Source organism: Heptranchias perlo, chromosome 12 (genome assembly GCF_035084215.1).
Source record: "Heptranchias perlo isolate sHepPer1 chromosome 12, sHepPer1.hap1, whole genome shotgun sequence".
In the NCBI taxonomy this organism is placed as follows: domain Eukaryota; kingdom Metazoa; phylum Chordata; class Chondrichthyes; order Hexanchiformes; family Hexanchidae; genus Heptranchias; species Heptranchias perlo.
In genome coordinates this window covers 3,608,031-3,628,984 of record NC_090336.1, presented here as the reverse complement: position 1 = coordinate 3,628,984, position 20,954 = coordinate 3,608,031, and the positions used below count along the sequence as shown (strand labels likewise).

Genomic DNA, 20,954 nt, shown 5'->3' with positions numbered 1-20,954 from the left:
TCTGTCCTAGCTATTTCTCGGTCTCACTCAAATCATGATTTCTTACTCCTCGGTGTCCCCACCCTAATAACAGGTTCTTATGCTCTTCCAATATGTGCTTCTGTTCTACCACTCTGTCCACTCCAAGTTACCACTGGCGCACAATTCTTCAGTTGTTTTCTTCAGCATTTTCGATGGTTGTTGTTATAACTTTTCTTTCTCAATTGAATCTCGGGTGACTGCTCGTGCAATCATTTTGTTTTTCCACTCGCCTTTCTTCCATTAACCCGGTGCATGTTTTCCTTTTTTTCTTGTAAACAATTTTACAACACCAAGTTATAGTCCAGCAATTTTATTTTAAATTCACAAGCTTTCGGAGACTTCCTCCTTCCTCAGGTAAATGTTCCTTTTTTTTTTCAGTCTAAGACCCTAACTTTCTAGCTCTGCTCTTAACTGCCCTTTGCGTGGCCCACCGGTTCCCGCCAATTTATAGCCCTGCCTCCAACGGCCGCCCGCGAGCCCGCCGACGGGCGCGTGCATCGGGCAGCTCGAGCTGTGCACCCGCAGCCTCCGCTTTATTGTTTCTGCGCCATCACTGGATCAGACCACAACTAAACTGCATTGTAGTATTGCATTGCCTGTGCAAAATAGCCGATCGTTCTCACCCGACTTTATCAACCTCGGCACGAAGCACCACAAAGCGCAGAGATATCACCCAAGTGTCGCTGTCAGAAAGGCAGCTACCTGCCAGGAAGGCTGAGGTATTTCTTTTCTGTATTAACCCATTTTGCTCCAGAGACTTTACAGGTGAAAATCTGTGCTGGCAAATCCTAACAATGCTGATGAAATGTGACATAACGTGAGAGAGAAAAGGCAGAAAATTGACTTCAGATTTCGAAAATGAAAAAGGCGGAGGACGCTCGGCTATACAGGAAAAAAAAAGTACATGGCTGTTGAAAACGATTGCTAAATGCTCATTAGTTCCTGGGGTAAACGTTCCTCCCTAGGGTCTCAGACCTCCAGTAAGTTTAAAATACATTATTTTCTCTCTAAACAGTCTCCTGGTGTCGTGGCCAACATTATTCCCGCAGCCAGCACTATCAGATACAGATTAATTGGTCGTTCATCTAATTGCTGCTTATGGGATCCAGTTTGCAAATGACTGCTGCATTTCCCTTTCTAACAGTCACTGCATTTCAAAGAAATTAATTGTATTTGAAGTACTTTGAGACACTTCTGAGATTAAAGAAAAGAAAGACTTGCATTTATATATCGCCTTTCAGGACCTCAGGATGGCCCAAAGTGCTTTATAGCCAATGAAGTACTTTTGAAGTGTAGTCACTGTTGTAATGTAGGAATCACGGCAGCCAATTTGCACACAGCAAGGACCCACAATCTGTTTTTGTGATGTTGGTTTGAGGGATAATTATTGGCTAGAACTCCCCTGCTCTTCTTCGAAATAGTGGCTTGGGATATTTTACATCCACTTGAGAGGAAAGATGGAGCCTCAGTTTAATATCTCATCCAAAAGATGATACCTCCGACAGCGTGGCACTCCCTCAGTACTGCATTGGAGTAAATTAAAGCTATGTAGATGGCAGTCTTTTTTTTCAGTATAGCAAAAGTGTTTGGAAAGTACTGTGCCTAACATTTGCCTTTATCAGCATGTCAATATTAGTTTGCAGTGTATCGAATTGTTTTCCTATATGGTATCTATAGCAGTCTGTTTCCAAAGCATTTGTGCTGTCAAATCTTGAATTGTATAATATGCCTCTTTTCTGCACAGAGGAGTTGTCTTCATCCTTGGGACTATAACCTTAAAGGCACAGGATGGCGAGGAATCCTATTGTGATGAGAATCATGCATAGCTACTGAACACTTACATCATAGTATCATAGTAAGTACAGCACAGGAGGAGACTATTCGGCCCATCATGCCTGTGCCAGCTCTTTGAAAGCCTGCTCTTTTCCCATTGCCCTGAAAATTTGTACCCTTCAAGTATTTATCTAATTCCCTTTTGAAAATTACTATTCAATCTGTTTCCACCAGCATTCCAAATCATTACAACTCACTGCTTAAAAAACTGTTTCCTCATGTTGCCTCTGGCTCTTTTGCCGACAACCTAAATCAGTGTCCTCTGGTTACCGACACTTATGCCACTGGAAACAGTTTCTCCTTATTTACTCCATCAAAACCGTTCATGATTTTGAACACCTCTATCAAATCTCCCCTTAACCTCCTCTGTTCTAAGGAGCATAACCCCAGCTTCTACAGTCTTTCCACATAACTGAAGTCCCTCATCCCTGGTACTATTCTAGTAAATCTCTTCTGCACCCTCTTAAGGCCTTGACATCCTTCCTAAAGTGTGGTGCCCAGAATCACCAAGAGAGCAGTCCACAGTGAGAAGCAGAGCAACAAAAGAGCTATCGCCAGGTTATCCACAGGACCTTCTTTGAGGTATCACAAACGTATGGGAAAATTAGCAAAACACAAGGAGCTGTTTCAACCATTCAACCCTTTTAGCATCACCATCCCAGAACCTTGTGGACAACAGTGTGCATCCGCTAAAGTAGGTGATTAACAATACATATTACATTGTGCAATTTGGGAACACCCAAAGACAAACTTGTGGATAGTCTAACGTGATAGGGATGGGCAAAATTAATGGTGCAGGTTGACTGTCTGGGCAGTCGACTCACCATACTGGAAAAACTAAACTTTTCTCCATATTACTCTGAAATGTTGCCATTCAGAGCTGTTTTCAATCATCAGAAGGTCTTTTGCCATATTGTTCTGGGGCCACCATATGACTGACATGCCCCTCTCATTCAAAATAATATCCTATGGAGCATTCGGCTATTTGGCATATCGAAGTCTATTTTGAACACACTATTTGAAGGATGGATTCTCCCAAAGCCTCAGTATGTTGTAAAACTATTCATTGCAGCCTGCAAAAACAGTGAAACATTGAGTGTTATCTTTTTGTGCTTTTTTGCCTTTTTATTCCCCCTTTTCAGATAATTGTTTAAGGCATGCCACAGAAGCCATTTTAATGTTTCCCTTGAGGATAACTATATAGGATTTACAAAATGCATCAAATTACTTAATTCTACACACCAATAATTGGTGTAATCAGTGTTTTTATGAGAATCATAAAATTACTATGTTAGTGACCTAAAAAAAATCTGATTTGAATCAGCTCATGCTTGTTCAAATGCTCAGTCACTCTGGGCTCGAATTTAGCAGGCCTGCGGGTTCCCAGCGGGTGGTCCTCCGGGAACGTGGTAAACACGCTCGGCGAAATTAGTGGGTTGCCCACGCGATCGTAGCAGGCAACCCACTAATAGGAATCAATTACCTGCTCCTCCGGGGTCCACGGCGCTGGCCTGCGCGTCGGTCGGGCTGCGCATGCGCAGTACGATCTGTCAGCTGGAGGCTCTCTAGTTAAAGGGGCAGTCCTCCACTGACAGATACTGCAACCAATGGGACAAATTGCAGCATGGAGCAGCCCAGGGGGAAAGCTGCTCCCAGTTTAATGATGCCTCACCCCAGGTATCATCAGATGGGGTGAGGAGGAGGGGGAGGACACAGATCTTCCCCCCGGCGGGGGGGAGGAAGCGGTCTGCCTCTGCCACCAAGAAGGCCTGGCTCGAGGTGGCAGAGGGGGTCACCTGCGCCACCAACATATCGCCCACCTGCATACAGTGCAGGAGGCGCTGCAATGACCGCAGTAGGTCAGCCAAAGTGAGAACACGAAGTCTTTCCCCTGCACTCCGTCTGCCACAACACTGCCCCCACCCCACATCTCCTTCGGCACCGCCAACACTATTCTGTCACATCACCCTTCATACCCACTCACACCCCATCCTCATCTTACCTCCACCTACTCACCTCGCCAGTACTCACCCTGCCACTAACACGCAACCCAATCCTCATACAATCTCATTGCTCCATCCCATACTCACCCTCTCGTGCATCTCCCTCACGGTCAGCCTCACTCAACCTGCCACCACCTGTGCTGCAGCCACAGGGCATGCATCACATATGTGCAGTAGGCAGCGTAAGGCAAACGTCTCGTCAGCATGAAGGGGGTGCACAAGGGTGTGTGAGGGTTTGTCATGGGTGTTACCCATATTGAATTTCAGAGCAACAAACAGCACACATTATATTGACACCACCACTGCCATGTCTCCGCGAATCCTGTCCGTTGTGTCCAATAATGCCCGCTCCTGGGTATCACTATGAGGACCCACCACTGATGCCACCCATCGTGTTACTGCAGAGTAGGTGCAGGTGTATTTGCAGGGCTCGTCCGCGCAGACGACTGAGAGACATCGGCGGTGTGGCCGGCTGCACCCTGGAAGGATGTGGAGGAGAAGGTGTGGAGGGCAGTGGTGACTTTGCCAGCGACAGGTAAGCAGTTGGTGCTGGGGCCAGCCAGGAGCAGCTCGGCATGAAAGAGGCTGCAGATCTCCACGACTACATGTCGAGCGAATCTGCGCCTCCCTGTGCACTGCTGCTCGGAGAGGTCCGGGGAGCTGCGCCTCGGTCTGTGGACCCTGTGGCGAGGGTAGTGCCCTCTGCGACGCGTCTCTCTCTGCGGTAGCCCTCCCTCCTGCTGTGCAGGTGGGCGTGCAACAACACCGTGTTGGGGGGATCCACGTCTCTGCGGCGGACGGCGTGGACTGCGAGGCTGCTGGGGCTGGTCATGCTCTTCGTCCTCCGAGGGTCTCCACACACCACCCAACTGGCAGGTGTTGGTCTGAGGGGTTGTGCAGGGTAGGTGTGTGGTTCCTCGGACTGGGGCTGCGGTTTCGTGTCGGTCTGTCCTCTGGCTTGGCGGGGGGTGGTGGAGGGCAGGGGTTTCCCTATGTGACGCGGTGGCCTCCTGCATGGGTGAGGGCTCTCCCCCGTGGAGCGCACCTTGGCACCTGCCACAGGCTGCTGGCTGCAACACGCCTGGTTGGAGGGAGACTGTTTCCCCCAGTGTGGGAAACTCACTGCCTTGAACCGAAAATCCCACACTTCCTCTTTTGACAGCTGCTTCAGCTCATTAACTGACCACAACGAGCAAGGTAAGTACTCTCAAGTGGAACCCCGCTGGCTTTAATTGCCTGCGGGATTCCCACCAGCGGGGCTTGCGCGCGCAGCCCCGCACGTCAGCGCGGTACCCGGAAGTGGCCGGGATTTCGTCGCGATCCGGTCACGTGACCAGATATCGGGATTTTCGGGGCCACCCCGCTGGGAACCCGCCGGAAACACAATCCTAAAATCGAGCCCTCTGTTCCTGATGATAGATTCTAATAACTTCCCATGACTGACATTAAACTGACAGATCTGTAGTTTCCTGTTTTCTCCCTCCCTCCTGTCTTAATTAATTGATTAACATTTCCAAATTTCCAATCCAAGGGCAGAATTCCCAAACCTAGGGAGTTTTGGAAAATTATGACAAAAGTATCTGCAATTTTCCCACCTGATTCTTTAATATATTAGGATGGAAACCACCAGGCCTGGAGATTTGTCATCCTTAAGTCCCTTTATTTTCTCCATTACTACTTTTTAACTTAAATTAAAGTTGCTCCCTGTGACTTATTTTTAGGTTCCCTTGAACCGCTGAATCTGTGCGGCAGCTCGTCAGTGGGGGAGGGCGGAAAATTGGACTGACTGCTACAAAGAGCCAGCCAACAATCGGAGCCTTGGCGGGGAGGAAGGAATCCTAGGAATGGAGGCCCTCACATGAGCTGGCAGAGTCATATTATGCAATGCAAGATTTGACAGGACCGAGGAGTTGTCTTCATCCACCTCTGCTACTTTTATCCATGGGGCTGTACCCCTGAAAGCACAGGATGGCGAGGAATCCTATTCTGACATGAATCATGCTAGCTCTTTAATTGGAGCTATCTACTCTAATTTCATTTCCCTGCCCTTTTTCCATATATATTTATATTTTTCTTTTTCAAATACTTATCCAATCCCATTTTAGATAACCTTTTAGTCTCTACTGTGATAGCCACTTGCAGATTATCCTTTCTATTGCTGTTCAGAATTGCCTGCAATACTCCAACTGTGGCTTCACTAATAAATTCAATGGGAGCAATTTTAACCTGAGGCAGTGGGTGGGCAACATGTGCTTGCCACACGCTCGTTGTTCCCACCATAGGGCCCAAGCCATTTTAAGGCCTGGGCCTTATTTACATGCAGCTGGCGAGTTGCGGGTGCCAAACGTAGGAACAGGAGTAGACCATCCAGCCCCTCGAGTCATTTCTACCATTTAATTAGATTATGGCTGATCTGTACCTCAACTCTATTTACCTGTCTTTGATTCATATCCCTTGATACCCTTACCTAATAAAAATCTGTGGATCTCAGTCTTGAGAATTTCATTTGACCCAGCATCATCAGACTTTTGGGGGAGAGAGATCCACATTTCCACTACCATTTGTGTGAAAAAGTGCTTCCTGATTTCACTCCTGAAAATCGTTTAATTTAATCAATGCCCCCATCGTATCTACTCTATCGAATCCTTTTATAATTTTAAATACCTCAATTAGATTACCCCTCAACCATCTCAATTCAAAGGAATACAACCCAAGTTTATGCAATCTGTCCTCATAATTTAACCCTTTTAGCCCCGGTATTATTTTGGACCCCTCTATGTCCAATATATCCTTCTTGAGGTGTGGTACCCAAAACTGAATGCAATGTTCCAGATGGAGTCTGACCAAGGCTCTTTACAACTGAAGCATAATTTTCTCCCTTTTGTATTCTAACCCTCGAGATAAAGGTGAACAATCCATTAGCCTTTTTGATAACTTTTTGTGCCTGTGCACTAGCTTTTAGTGATTTGTGTACCTGGACACCCAAATCCCTTTGCAGTTTCTAGTCTCTTGTCATTTAGAAAATATTCCGATTTGTCATCCTTGGATTCAAAGTGGATTACCTTATACTTCCCCATATTGAACTACATCTGCCACAGTTTTGCCCACTCACATAATCTGTCTATATCTATGTCCCTTTGTAACTTCCCGCACCCATCTACACAACTTCATTTTCCTCCTAACTTAGGTGGTCATTTGCAAACTTGGATATACAACTCTCTATTCCTTCATCCAAGTCATTGATATATGTGGTGAAAAGCTGAGGCCCCAGTACAGATCCCTGGGGAACATAACTTGTCACATTCTGCCAATCAGAGCACATTCCCTTTGTCACGATCCTGTCTCCTACCTCCCAAACAATTTTCAATCCATGTCCTAAGGTTACCTCCATATCCATGCATTCTCATTTTTGCTAATAATCTCTTGAGCGGAACCTTATAAAATGTCTTCTGGAAGTCCATATATACAACATCCATAGATACTCCCCTGTCGACCATGTTAGTGACCTCAAGAAATTCTGACTCTCAAAATTGCTCAAATGCTCAGTCACTGTTCCTAATGATAGATTCCAGTAACCTCCCTACGACTGATGTTAAACTAACAGGTCAGTAGTTTCCTGGTTTCTCCTTCCCTCCTGTCTTACATTTGCAAATTTCCAATCCAAGGGCAGAAATCCCAAACTTAGGGAGCTTTGGAAAATTATGACAAAAGTAGCTGAAATTTCCCCACCTGATTCTTTTAATGCACTAGGGTGGAAACCATCAGGTCTGAAGATTTGTCAACCTTAAGTCCCATTATTTTCTCCATTACCCTTTTTTTTAAACTTAAATTAAATTTGCTCCCTGTGACTTATTTTTAGGTTCCCTTGTACCGCTGAATCTGTGCGGCAGTTCGCCAATGGGGAGGGCGGAGAATTAGACAGACTCCGACACAGACCCAGTCACCAGTTGGAGCCTGGGTGGGGAGGAGGCGATCCTAGGAGTGGGGCCCTCACACGGGCTGGCAGCAGGTCAGAGTATTTTGTCGGCCCTGGAGAAGTACTCCTGCTCCTCCTGGCCCCACAAAAATAAAAGTTAAAAAGAAACTTAGGCCATTTTGTTAGTGGCCTCCAACAATTTCTTCAAGGACCACTGCTTAGGTTTCTCAATGCTGGTACAAATGGGTGGAGCAAACACGACGTTCTGCCCATTTGTACCTCAAAATTGCAATCAAGGCCCTATTACATCATTAGGCAAGATGATGGCGGCCGGAGAACCAGTGTAAATGGGGCTGTAAGTGACCTGACGCTATTTTCATGCCAGTACCACCCCATTTACGCTCGGCAGGAGCTTTTAAAATCAGCCCTAATGTCATTTCATTGCTTTTATATTCAGTGGTCCTCTGTGTGACAAAAATCCTTCAAACTTCTTTTGTTCTGATGGTTCTGAACCTATGTCTTCTTTGTCACCGATTCACCAACTAGTTGAAACAATCTATCACCATTTACCTGATCAGAATCTTTCATTGTTTTAAAAACTTCTATTAGATCCTGATAGATCCTTTGTTCTGCTCTATGAATTTTACCATCTTGTATACTTTGTTTCACTGTTAATAAAATGTACTGCTTCACATTTTTCTGCATTGAATTTTATCTGTCAGCTCTCTGCCCATTCTGCTAACCTATCTACATCCACATGTAATCCCTTGCATTCTTCCTCACAGTTTGCTCTGTCTCCCAGTTTGGTATCATCAGCAAACTTTCATTCCTCTTGTGCATACCACCTTAAATCCATTTTGAATTTGTCAATAACTTTATTGGTCAAATGTGACTTAATGCCTGAACTGCTGTCTTCTGCAAATTAGTACTCAGATTACTGCCAGGTGGAATATCTCACCAATAGTTCTCTTAGGTGGAAACATAAGGTACAAGTTTGTCTTGGGGGGGTTTGGGCTAATTTGGTCAGAACTTAATTTTAAAGCTGGAATCATGCACTCACTGGAATTATGTATCAGCTTTTTCCTAACACTGAAGTCTTAACTCCTTCAGTAAAGACAGGAAAAATATTAAGATGGAATTAAAGTTAACATTTTCTGGTCCACATATTCTGTCCACACTTCACTGGATGTTGTAATATCAAAAAAGCTAGATTGTGAGTACCTGAACTTACATGCCTTATAACTCTAAATTGTTGTCAACAACAAGAGATTTTTTTTTTCATTATCAACTTGAATTGGATTCAGACTGTTATGCAAACACATATAACTCATTGTTCTTGTTCTTTAAACTATCTAGTTCATAAAATCATTTATCAAGGATGAAGACATTCTGAGTTTCAATATCTGAATGAGTTTCATTGTTGAGGCCTGGTCAAAAACACCAGATTGAGAAACATGGGGCTCGATTTTAAATCGGAACTGTGGGTGCATTGGGGGCGGGGTGGGTGGGGCGCGAAGAAAATCGCGATTTCCATGAGTGGGCAGAAATCCCGGCTCCAACATGCCTAAGAATGCGCATGACCCAGAGTCATCTGGGTGCATGCGCAGTTCCCTAACCAGGAAGTCCTGCTGGCAATTAATGCCGGCGGGATGATATTTAAACAAGGAATTCAAGTATTTGAAGTTCTTGAAATGTACATAAATCTAATTAAGAGTGAAGGCAAGTGATTTCAAAGTTACCTCAGCGTGTTTCCCGTGCTGTGTGAAACACGCCATGGGGAACGAGTCGTGTTTCAGCTGGCAGCCATTTGGATATTTAAATCCCTATTTAAGAGCTGGGGATAAAAGGTGAGTTATTGCAGCAGGGCACTCAGTTCTCTCAGCCAAACTTTTGCCTGGGAGGTCTTTGTGTTTAGACTGAGAATTCTTGTTTTCCAGTCAGAATTTACATATATTTACCAGCTTTTCGGACCCCCTGAAACTGACAACATCAGAATGGGGAGCGCGATGGCTGCATTCACCAGTACATCAGAGGACGAGCAACATCACCATCCTTGCCAGGCACGGCGTGCACTTCCTCCACTTGGAGCTCCACAACACAGTGCTGCACCACAGGCACCTGCACAAAAGCACACAGGGAAACAACAGAGGGAGTGACGTCGCAGGAGGCACTACCCTCGTCAAAGGGTTTACAGACCAAGGCCCAGCTTCCTGGACCTCTCTGAGGAGCAGTGCATTCAGAGGCTGAGAGTGAGTTACCAGGTGGTAGCAGACATCTGCAGCCTCCTTCATGCCGAGCTGCTCCTGGCTGGGCCTGGCAGCATCTCATTACCCGTCACAGTTAAAGTGACCACTATCCTCAGGAAGATGGTAGTGGTTGTTGGAGGCCAATCATCTCAGCCCCAGGACATTGCTACAGGAGTTCCTCAGGGCAGTGTCCTAGGTCCAACCATCTTCAGCTGCTTCATCAATGACCTTCCCTCCATCATAAGGTCAGAAATGTGGATGTTCACTGATGATTGCACAGTGTTCAGTTCCATTTGCAACCCCTCAGATAATGAAGCAATCCGTGCCCCCATGCAGCAAGACCTGGACAACATCCAGGCTTGGGCTGATAAGTGGCAAGTAACATTCGCGCCAGACAAGTGCCAGGCAATGACCATCTCCAACAAAAGAGTCTGACCACCTCCCCTTGACATTCAATGGCATTGCCATCGCCGAATCCCCCACCATCAACATCCTGGGGGTCACCATTGACCAGAAACTTAACTGGACCAGCCACATAAATACTGTGGCTACAAGAGCAGGTTAGAGGCTGGGTATTCTGCGGCGAGTGACTCACCTCCTGACTCCCCAAAGCCTTTCCACCATCTACAAGGCACAAGTCAGGAGTGTGATAGAATACTCTTCACTTGCCTGGATGAGTGCAGCTCCAACCACACTCAAGAAGCTCAACACCATCCAGGATAAAGCAGCCCGCTTGATTGGCACCCCATCCACCACCCTAAACATTCACTCCCTTCACCACCGGCGCACTGTGGCTGCAGTGTGTACCATCCACAGGATGCACTGCAGCAACTCGCCAAGGCTTCTTCGACAGCACCTCCCAAACCTGCGACCTCTACCACCTAGAAGGACAAGAGCAGCAGGTACACGGGAACAACACCACCTGCACATTCCCCTCCAAGTCACACACCATCCCGACTTGGAAATATATCGCCGTTCCGTCATCGTCGCTGAGTCAAAATCCTGGAACTCTATACCTAACAGCATTGTGGGAGAACCTTCACCACACAGACTGCAGCGGTTCAAGGCAGCGGCTCACCACCACCTTCTCAAGGACAATTAAGGATGGGCAGTAAATGCTGGCCTTTGGCCCATATCCCTTAATACCTTTGGTTGCCAAAAAGCTATCTATCTCAGATTTAAATTTAGCAATTGAAGGCTTTTGATAAGGTCCCACACAAGAGGTTAGTGTGCAAAATTAAAGCACATGGGATTGGGGGGAATATACTGGCATGGATAGAGAATTGGTTGACTGACCGGAAACAGAGAGTAGGAATAAATGGGTCTTTTTCCGGGTGGCAGGCAGTGAATAGTGGGGTACCGCAGGGATCAGTGCTTAGGCCCCAGCTATTCACAATACATATCAATGATTTATAGAATCATAGAATCATAGAAGTTACAACATGGAAACAGGCCCTTCGGCCCAACATGTCCATGTCGCCCAGTTTATACCACTAAGCTAGTCCCAATTGCCTGCACTTGGCCCATATCCCTCGATACCCATCTTCCCCATGTAACTGTCCAAATGCTTTTTAAAAGACAAAATTGTACCCGCCTCTACTACTGCCTCTGGCAGCTCGTTCCAGACACTCACCACCCTTTGAGTGAAAAAATTGCCCCTCTGGATCCTTTTGTATCTCTCCCCTCTCACCTTAAATCTGTGCCCCCTCGTTATAGACTCCCCTACCTTTGGGAAAAGATTTTGACTATCGACCTTATCTATGCCCCTCATTATTTTATAGACTTCTATAAGATCACCCCTTAACCTCCTACTCTCCAGGGAATAAAGTCCCAGTCTGTCTAACCTCTCCCTGTAAGTCAAACCATCAAGTCCCGGTAGCATCCTAGTAAATCTTTTCTGCACTCTTTCTAGTTTAATAATATCCTTTCTATAATAGGGTGACCAGAACTGTACACAGTACTCCAAGTGTGGCCTCACCAATGCCCTGTACAACTTCAACAAGACATCCCAACTCCTGCATTCAATGTTCTGACCAATGAAACCAAGCATGCTGAATGCCTTCTTCACCACCCTATCCACCTGTGACTCCACTTTCAAGGAGCTATGAATCTGTACTCCTAGATCTCTTTGTTCTATAACTCTCCCCAACGCCCTACCATTAACGGAGTAGGTCCTGGCCCGATTCGATCTACCAAAATGCATCACCTCACATTTATCTAAATTAAACTCCATCTGCCATTCATCGGCCCACTGGCCCAATTTATCAAGATCCCGTTGCAATCCTAGATAACCTTCTTCACTGTCCACAATGCCACCAATCTTGGTGTCATCTGCAAACTTACTAACCATGCCTCCTAAATTCTCATCCAAATCATTAATATAAATAACAAATAACAGCGGACCCAGCACCGATCCCTGAGGCACACCGCTGGACACAGGCATCCAGTTTGAAAAACAACCCTCGACAACCACCCTCTGTCTTCTGTCGTCAAGCCAATTTTGTATCCAATTGGCTACCTCACCTTGGATCCCATGAGATTTAACCTTATGTAATAGATGAGGGAACTGAATGTAACATTTCCAAGTTTGCAGACGACACAAAGCTGGGGTGGAATGTGAGCTGTGAGGAGGATGCAAAGAGGCTCCAATGTGATTTAGACAAGTTGGGTGAGTGGGCAAAAACATGGCAGATGCAGTATAACGTGGATAAATGTGAGGTTATCCACTTTGGTTGTAAAAACAGAAAGAGAGATTATTATCTGAATGGTGATAGATTGGGAAAAGGGGAGGTGCAACGAGACCTGGGTGTCCTTGTACACCAGTTGCTGAAAGCGAGCATTCAGGTGCAGCAAGCAGTTATGAAGGCGAATGGTATGTTGGCCTTCATTGCAAGAGGATTTGAGTTCAGGAACAGGGATGTCTTACTGCAGTTGTACCGGGCTTTGGTGAGACCACATTTGGAGTATTGTGTGCAGTTTTGGTCTCCTTATCTGAGGAAGGATGTCCTTGCCATGGAGGGAGTGCAATTTCTCCTCATCTCTGTTTTAAATGGCATACCCCATATCCTGAGACTGTGACCCCTGATTCTAGACTCCCCAGCCAGGGGAAACATCCTCCTTGTATCTACCCTGTCGAGCCCTGTAAGAATTTTGTATGTTACGATGAGATCACCTCCCATTCTTCTAAACTCTAGAGAATACAGGCCTAGTCTACTCAATCTCTTCTCATACGACAAACCCAGGAATCAGTCTGGTGAATCTTCATTGCACTCCCTCTATGGCAAGTATATCCTTTCTTAGGTAAGGAGACCAAAATTGTACACAATACTCTAGGTGCGGTCTCACCAAGGCCCTATGTAATTGCAGTAAGGCATCTTTACTCCTGTACTCAAATCCTCTTGTAATAAAGGCCAACATACCATTTGACTTCCTAATTGTTTGCTGCACCTGTATGTTAGCTTTCAGTGACTCATGTACAAAGACACCCAGGTACCAATCTCTCACCATTTAAAAAATACGCTGCATTTCTGTTTTTCCTACCAAAGTGGATAACTTCACATTTTTCTACATTATATTCCATCTGCCATGTTCTTGCCCACTCACTTAGTCTGTCTATATCCTCTTGCAGCCTCTTTGCATCCTCCTCACAACTCACAATCCCATCTAGTTTTGTGTCATCAGCAAACTTGGAAATATTACATTTGGTCCCCTCATCCAAATCGTTGATATATATTGTGAATAGCTGGGGCCCAAGCACCCATCCCTGCGATACCCCACGAGTCACAGTCTGCCAACCTGAAAAAGACCCGTTTATTCCTACTCTCTGTTTTCTGTCTGTTAACCAATTCTCAATCCATGCCAGTATATTACCCCTAATTCCAAGTGCTCTAACTTTGTTCACCAACCTCCTGTGGGACCTTATGGAAAGCCTTCTGAAAATCCAAATACACCACATCCGCTGTTTCCCCCTTATCTATTCTACTAGTTACATCCTCAAAGAACTCCAATAGGTTTGTCAAAAATGATTTACCTTTCATAAATCCACGTTGACTGCCAAATCTTATTATTATTTTCTAAGTGTCCTGTTATCACATCCTTTATAATAGATTCTAGCATTTTCCCTACTACCAATGTCAGGCTAACAGGTTTGTAGTTCCCTGTTTTCTCTCTCCCTCCTTTCTTAAATAGTGGGGTTCCATTTGCTATTCTCCAATCTGCAGGAACTGTTCCAGAATCTATAGAATTTTGGAAGATGACAACCAATGCATCCACTATCTCTATAGCCACCTCTTTCAAAACACTGGGATGTCCCATTAATTTCTCTGGTACAGTTTTTTTACTAACACTAATTTCTTTCATTTCTTCATTCTCGACAGATCCTTGGTTCTCTAGTATTGCTGGGAGTTTTTTTGTGTTTTCTTCCGTGAAGACAGACACAAAGGGGCCGATTTTCGGATGGCGGAGCGGTTGCGTTGGGGGCGGGGGTGCTCCTAAAATTGTAGAAATCTGGAGCTAGTTTGGAGCCCGGTTGGTACCCGCTGACCTCCGGGTTCCTCAGTGATGCGATCGGGTGCGCGCGCACCTCCCGAACGCAGGGCTTCCACCGGCAATTAAAGCTGCGGGATGATGATTTATATACCTTGACAGATAGTTAAGGTACTTGAGATACCTTATTGAATAGACATTTTGGCAGGGGTGCAATTTTGAAGGATTCTCAGCATGTTTCCAGTGCTGTGGGAAACACTCCCTGATCCAGCAGACATGTTTCAGCCAGCAGCCAGTGGGAGATGCAAAGGATTATTTGACAGGTGGGGAGAGAACCTCATTTATTGCAGCAGGGCACTGTGTCACTTCAGATTTGGCTTCAAGACCTTTTGTGTTTTCACTCAAAATTCTTACTTTCTACCCAAATCTCTACGGTGCAAACACATGTACCTACTTTATGGACCCCCTCAAACTCACACCGTCAGGATTGGGGGGGGCGCCATGGCTGCATTCATCACTTCATCCGAGGACGAGCAACATCACCAGCCTCGCCAAGCACGGTGTCCACCTCTGACACGTGGAGTTCCACGACACAGTGCTGCGCCACAGGCACCTGTACAAGAGCACGGAGGGCAACAACAGAGAGAGCGACATCGCGGGAGGCAACAGGGTCTGCAGACCGAGGCTACGCTTCGTGGACTTCTCTGAGGAGCAGTGCATACGGAGGCTGAGAGTCAGTCGTCAGGTAATCACAGACATCTGCAGCCTCCTTCATGCTGAGCTGCTCCCGGCAGGGCCGAGCAGCATCTCCTTACCTGTCGCTGTCAAAGTCACCACTGCCCTCAACTTCTTCACCTCCAGATCATTCAAGGGTGCCACCGGGGACATCGCCGGGGTCTCTCAGTCGTCTGCACACAAGTACGTAAGGCAGGTTACCAATGGCTTGTTTCGCAGGGTCTCGCACTACGTCAAATTCCCCATGGAAGACCTCAGCCAGACGGAGAGGGCAATGAGATTCCACTCTGTGGCTGGCTTCCCACGGGTGGTGCAGGGTGTAATCGATTGCACCCATATAGCAATACGAGTACCTCCACACGAGCCAGGACTGTTCATCAACTGGAAGGGCTATCACTCTATCAACACTCAGCTCATTTGTGACCACCACAAGAGATTCCTTCACGTATGCGCCAGACACCCTGGTAGCTGCTATGATTCCTTCATCCTCCGGGAGTCCAACATCCCGCCCCTCTTCTACGCACCGAACACCTGCAAGGGCTGGCTCCTCAGGGACAAGGGATACCCCCTGCACACGTGGCTCATGACACCTTTGAGGAACCCCACCACCGAGCAACAGTGTCGATATAACGACAGCCACATCGCTACTAGGTCTACAATTGAGCAAGCTATAGGGTGCTCAAGATGCGCCTCAGGTGCCTTGATCGTCCTGGGGGAGCGCTTCAATATGCACCAGACAGAGTGGCACCCCTCTGTTGTGCACAACATGGCACAACAGAGGGGTGCCACTTGAGGAGGCCCCATTCACATCTGCCACCCACATTGAGGAGGGGGAGGGGGAGGAGGAGGAGGAACAACCCATGGGCAGAACAGCAGCTCACCTGGCTGCTCGTCAGGCCAGGGAGTCACTGATGTGTGAACGGTTCTCCTAACATCAGACAGTGTGAAGAGTCCAGTCCTCACAACCTGGACAGATCAGCGGCCACACCAGCACCCTCCTCCTTTCACAAAACAAATCAGTCCTACAACTACACATACACCCACTGTAGAGTGAACCACAGTGTCAAGTGTGGGCGTTAATGGTGAACCTCATGAAAGGGCCTTATTACAGAAGCTGATCAAGAATGGCCAAGATGTGGCAGTAGTGGTGACAATAATAATATTTAATGTGCGTTTAACTAAAAGAAAATATCAATAAAAAATATGACCAACCGTCAAACACCCTTGTGTATCCCCTTTGTGCTTATAAAACCTTCGCCTTTTGCTTCCGACGACTTCTACATGGTGCATCCCCTGTGGCTGCAGCAGAGGTAGTGGCAGTTTGCTCTTGTTCATGCCCTGACCGATTAGATGCTTTGGGCCTACGCCCTCTGGGTTTCAGTGCCCATGAGGGCCCCACCAAAGACTGCTCCACCTGCACCTCTGCAGGGGTAGACTCGGCCACCTGGAGAGGAGACAGCATTGTGGGTACTGGTTGAGAGGGGCGCAACGGGTGAAATGTGGGGGCGCTTTGAGTGGTGTCCCCACTTCCATGTATCCTTTTGCCATTTTTCCTCCCCTGGGCCAGGCCCACACCACTCCTACCACTCTGCTGGACGACAGTTTGGAGGACATGTGTGAAGCCTTGTAAGACCAGTGCCAGAGTATCTGCCTGCCTGTTTAAGGCGGCAGAATGTTGTTCACCCTGAGTCCGAACGGCTGTTGTCAGGACCTGAATGGACTCATTTGTGAGCCGTGCTTGAAGCTTGATGGAGTCTCGCCTTCCCTCCATTGCAGACATTCCCGCACTTACCCACAACACTATCTCAGAGATGCTCTCACGTCCCTGTGACAATATCTCAGAGATTCCCTCTCTTATCTGTGCCACCATTCCACTCGTGCAGGAGTTGGATTCCTCTATCCTCTGCGCGATTGTGGAGAGTGCGCGTGGCACCTGTTCCAGCACCTGGCAAATGTGCTGCTGCCCCTCAATCATTCTCCTTTTCATGGATGGCCCCCAGAGTTCAGCATCTGTGTCCAGTTGAGCAGAGCCTGAAGAAGTGTGCTCCCACCGACGCGGACTCTCCACAGCTGCCCCTGCCACCAGGGTCTGCTCGTGCTCATGTGTGTGGTAACTTGCCATGTGCGACCCCAACTGAGGACGGGGACCAACCGAGGAGTGTATATCTGCGCTGGTGTATGGCTCGCTCAGATGTGAAGGTGCCCCCTCAGAGGCTGGCAGGTCCTCTGAGGAATCGCCCTCCGCCGACACAGCGCTTGCTGAAGGCCCTGTAAGAGAACAGAAGGCAATATTAAGCATCATGACATGATGAGGTGCTGAAGATGGCAAGGCATGTTAACATCAATTGATATTGTGTGTGCTGAATGTTAAAGTTCTGTCACCAGACGTTTGTTGGGTGCCAGTCTCGGCGTCCCCGACGGGCAGGCACTCGAGGGTGCGGCTCAGTTCTAGCGCCTCCTGCTCCGGTTCTCTGAGGACGACTAGATGTTGCAGCCCCGCTCTGGTCCTCGCTCTCTCGTGCATTCTGGGCTCTCTTCCCCTATAAGGGGAGAAAGTAGAGAGGCCTGAGTAAGTGATGGTGACGTGGCCAACCACTGAATGCATTGGTCTGGGTGCGGCTGACCGTGAAAGAGATGCATCAGAAGGTGAGTATGAGCCAGAGCCATGACATTGAGGATTGGGTTGAGTGGTAGTGGTGGGATGAATACGGGGGAGGTGAGGAAGTGGTGAGTAAGTGCAGGTAAGTTGAGGATGAGCTTTGAGTGGGTGTGAGGAGTGATGTGATAGAGTAGTGTCAGCAGTGCAGAATGAGTTGTGGGATGGGGGCGGTGATGTGGAAGACGGAGTGTAGGAGAATGAGTAAGTGTACTCATTTTGGCTGACCTAGTTAGGTCATTGAAGTGCTTCCTGCACTGGATCCAGGTATGGGAGATGTTACTGCTGCTGGTGACCTCCTCTGCCACCTCGAGTCAGGCCTTCTTGGTGGCAGAGGCAGGCCACTTCCTCCCGTCTGCTGGGTAAAATACATCCCTCCTCTTCCTCGCCCCATCCAGTAGCACCTGGAGTGAGGCAACACTGAATCTAGGAGTAGCTTTTGCCCTGGGCTGCTCCATTGTGTAATTTTAGGTGTTTGCTCCAGGAGCAGCCATTGGAGGACTGTTCCTTTAAATGGGGCTCCTCCAGCTGACAGCCGGTGATGTGGGTGCACTGTCCACCCTCTGCGCAGGTTTCCGATGGGAAACCCAGAAGCCACGTTAAGTGGCTCCAATTTACCCACGATCGCTTGGGGAACGGATGGATTTTATTGGGCAGGTTACCCACGCGTCCAATCGCGCACCCACCCCCCCCCCCCCAACCCCCACCCCCCGCTGCCATCCCGCCTCCCCGCTAATATTGGGGCCAAGTATTTGTTTAATTTCTCTGCCATTTCCTTATTCCCCGTTATAAATTCTCCCATCTCTGTCTGTAAGGGACCCACATTTGCCTTCGCCAGTCTTTTCCTTTTTACATACCTATAGAAGCTTTTACAGTCCGTTTTTATGTTTCTCGCTAGTTTGCTCTCATATTCTATTTTCCCTTTCTTTATCAATTTCTTGGTCCTCCTTTGCTGAATTCTAAAATGTTCCCAATCCTCAGGCTTACTGCATTTCTGGTAACTTTATATGCCTCTTTCTTTGATTTAATACTATCTTTAATTTCTCTTGTTAGCTACGGTTGGACCACTTTTCCTGTTGGGTTTTTGTCCCTTAAAGGAATATATATTTGTTGCAAATTATGTATTAATTCTTTAAATGCTAGCCATTGCCTGTCTACCGTCATACCTTTTAATATAGTTCCACAATCAACCACAGCCAACTTGCGCCTCCTTTTTTTATAAATCTAAAGTTTCGGATTGAACTACATCACTTTCAAACTTAATGAAGAATTCTATCATATTATGGTCACTTTTCCCTAAGGGCTCCTTTACAACAAGATTATTAATTAACCCTTTCTCATTGTATAATGCTACATCTAAAACACCTGTTCCCTAGTTGGTTCCTCAACATACTGATCTAGAAAACCACCTTGTATACATTCCAGGAATTCGTCCTCCACAGTATTGGTGCTAATTTGGTTTGCCCAATCTGTATGTAGATTAAAGTCCCCCATGATTACTGTATTACCCTTGTTACATGCACTTCGAATTTCCCACTTTATACCATGCCCTACATTATCACTACGGTTTGGTGGCCTATAAACAACTCCCACCAATGTTTTCTGCCCTTTGCTGTTGCTTAGCTCCACCGGACCTGATTCCACATCTTGATCTTCTAAGCCAAGGTCCTTTCTTACTATTGTACTCATCTCATCCTTTATTAACATCCCTACCCCACCTCCTTTTTATTTTGCCTGTCCTTCTTAAATGTCGAATATCTTTGAATATTCAGTTCCCAACCTTTTTTTTAATTCGTCACTGGCAAGGCCAGCATTTATTGCCCATCCCTAATTGCCCTTGAGAAGGTGTTGGTGAGCCGCCTTCTTGAACCACTGTAGTCCGTGTGGTGAAGGTTCTCTCACAGTGCTGTTAGGTAGGGAGTTCCAGGATTTTGACCCAGCGACGATGAAGGAACGGCGATATATTTCCAAGTTGGGATAGTGTGTGACTTGGAGAGGAACGTGCAGGTGGTGGTGTTCCCATGTGCCTGCTGCCCTTGTCCTTCTAGGTGGTAGAGGTCGCGGGTTTGGGAGGTGCTGTCGAAGAAGCCTTGGTGAGTTGCTGCAGTGCATCCTGTGGATGGTACACGCTGCAGCCACAGTGCGCGGGTGGTGAATGGGGTGCCAATCAAGTGGGCTGCTTTGTCCTGGATGGTGTCGAGCTTCTTGAATGTTGTTGGAGTTGCACTCATCCAGGCAAGTGGAGAGTATTCCATCACACTCCTGACTTGTGCCTTGTAGATGGTAGAAAGGCTTTGGGGAGTCAGGAGGTGAGTCACTCACTGTGGGATATCCAGCCTCTGACCTGCTCTTGTAGCCACAGTACTTATATGGCTGGTCCAGTTAAGTTTATAGTCAATGGTGACCCCCAGGATGTTGATGATGGGGGATTCGGCGATGGTAATGCCATTGATTGTCAAGGGGAAGTGGTTAGACTCTCTCTTGTTGGAGATGGTCATTGCCTGGCACTTGTCTGGCGTGAATGTTACTTGCCACTTATCAGCCCAAGCCTGGATGTTGTCCAGGTCTTGCTGCATGCAGGCACGGACTGCTTCATTATCTGAGGGGTTGCAAATGGAACTGAACACTGTGCAATCATCAGCAAACATCCCCATTTCTGACCTTATGATGGAGGGAATGTCATTGATGAAGCAGCTGAAGATGGCCAGCCATAGGACACTGCCCTGTGGAACTCCTGCAGCAATGTCCTGGGGCTGAGATGATTAGCCTCCAACAGCCACTACCATCTTCCTTTGTCCTAGATATGACTCCAGCCATTGGAGAGTTTTCCCCCTAATTCCCATTGACTTCAATTTTACTTGGGCTCCTTGATGCCGCACTCGGTCAAATGCTGCCTTGATGTCAAGGGCGGTCACCTCACCTCTGGAATTCAGCTCTTTTGTCCATGTTTGGACCAAGGCTGTAATGAGATCTGGAGCCGAGTGGTCCTGGCGGAACCCAAACTGAGCATCGGTGAGCAGGTTATTGGTGAGTAAGTGCCGCTTGATTGCCGCTTAAGT

The 20,954-nt window shown here is 47.2% G+C and overlaps 1 long non-coding RNA gene across 1 annotated transcript; it reads left to right on the top strand.

Annotated features, from left to right (window-relative positions):
• The first annotated feature begins 579 nt into the window (after window positions 1-579).
• LOC137327657 (uncharacterized) lies at window positions 580-7,357 on the top strand. The gene is made up of 3 exons (XR_010964497.1): window positions 580-740; window positions 1,766-1,876; window positions 5,579-7,357. It is a non-coding gene; the product is annotated as an uncharacterized lncRNA (long non-coding RNA).
• Window positions 7,358-20,954: the final 13,597 nt, after the last annotated feature.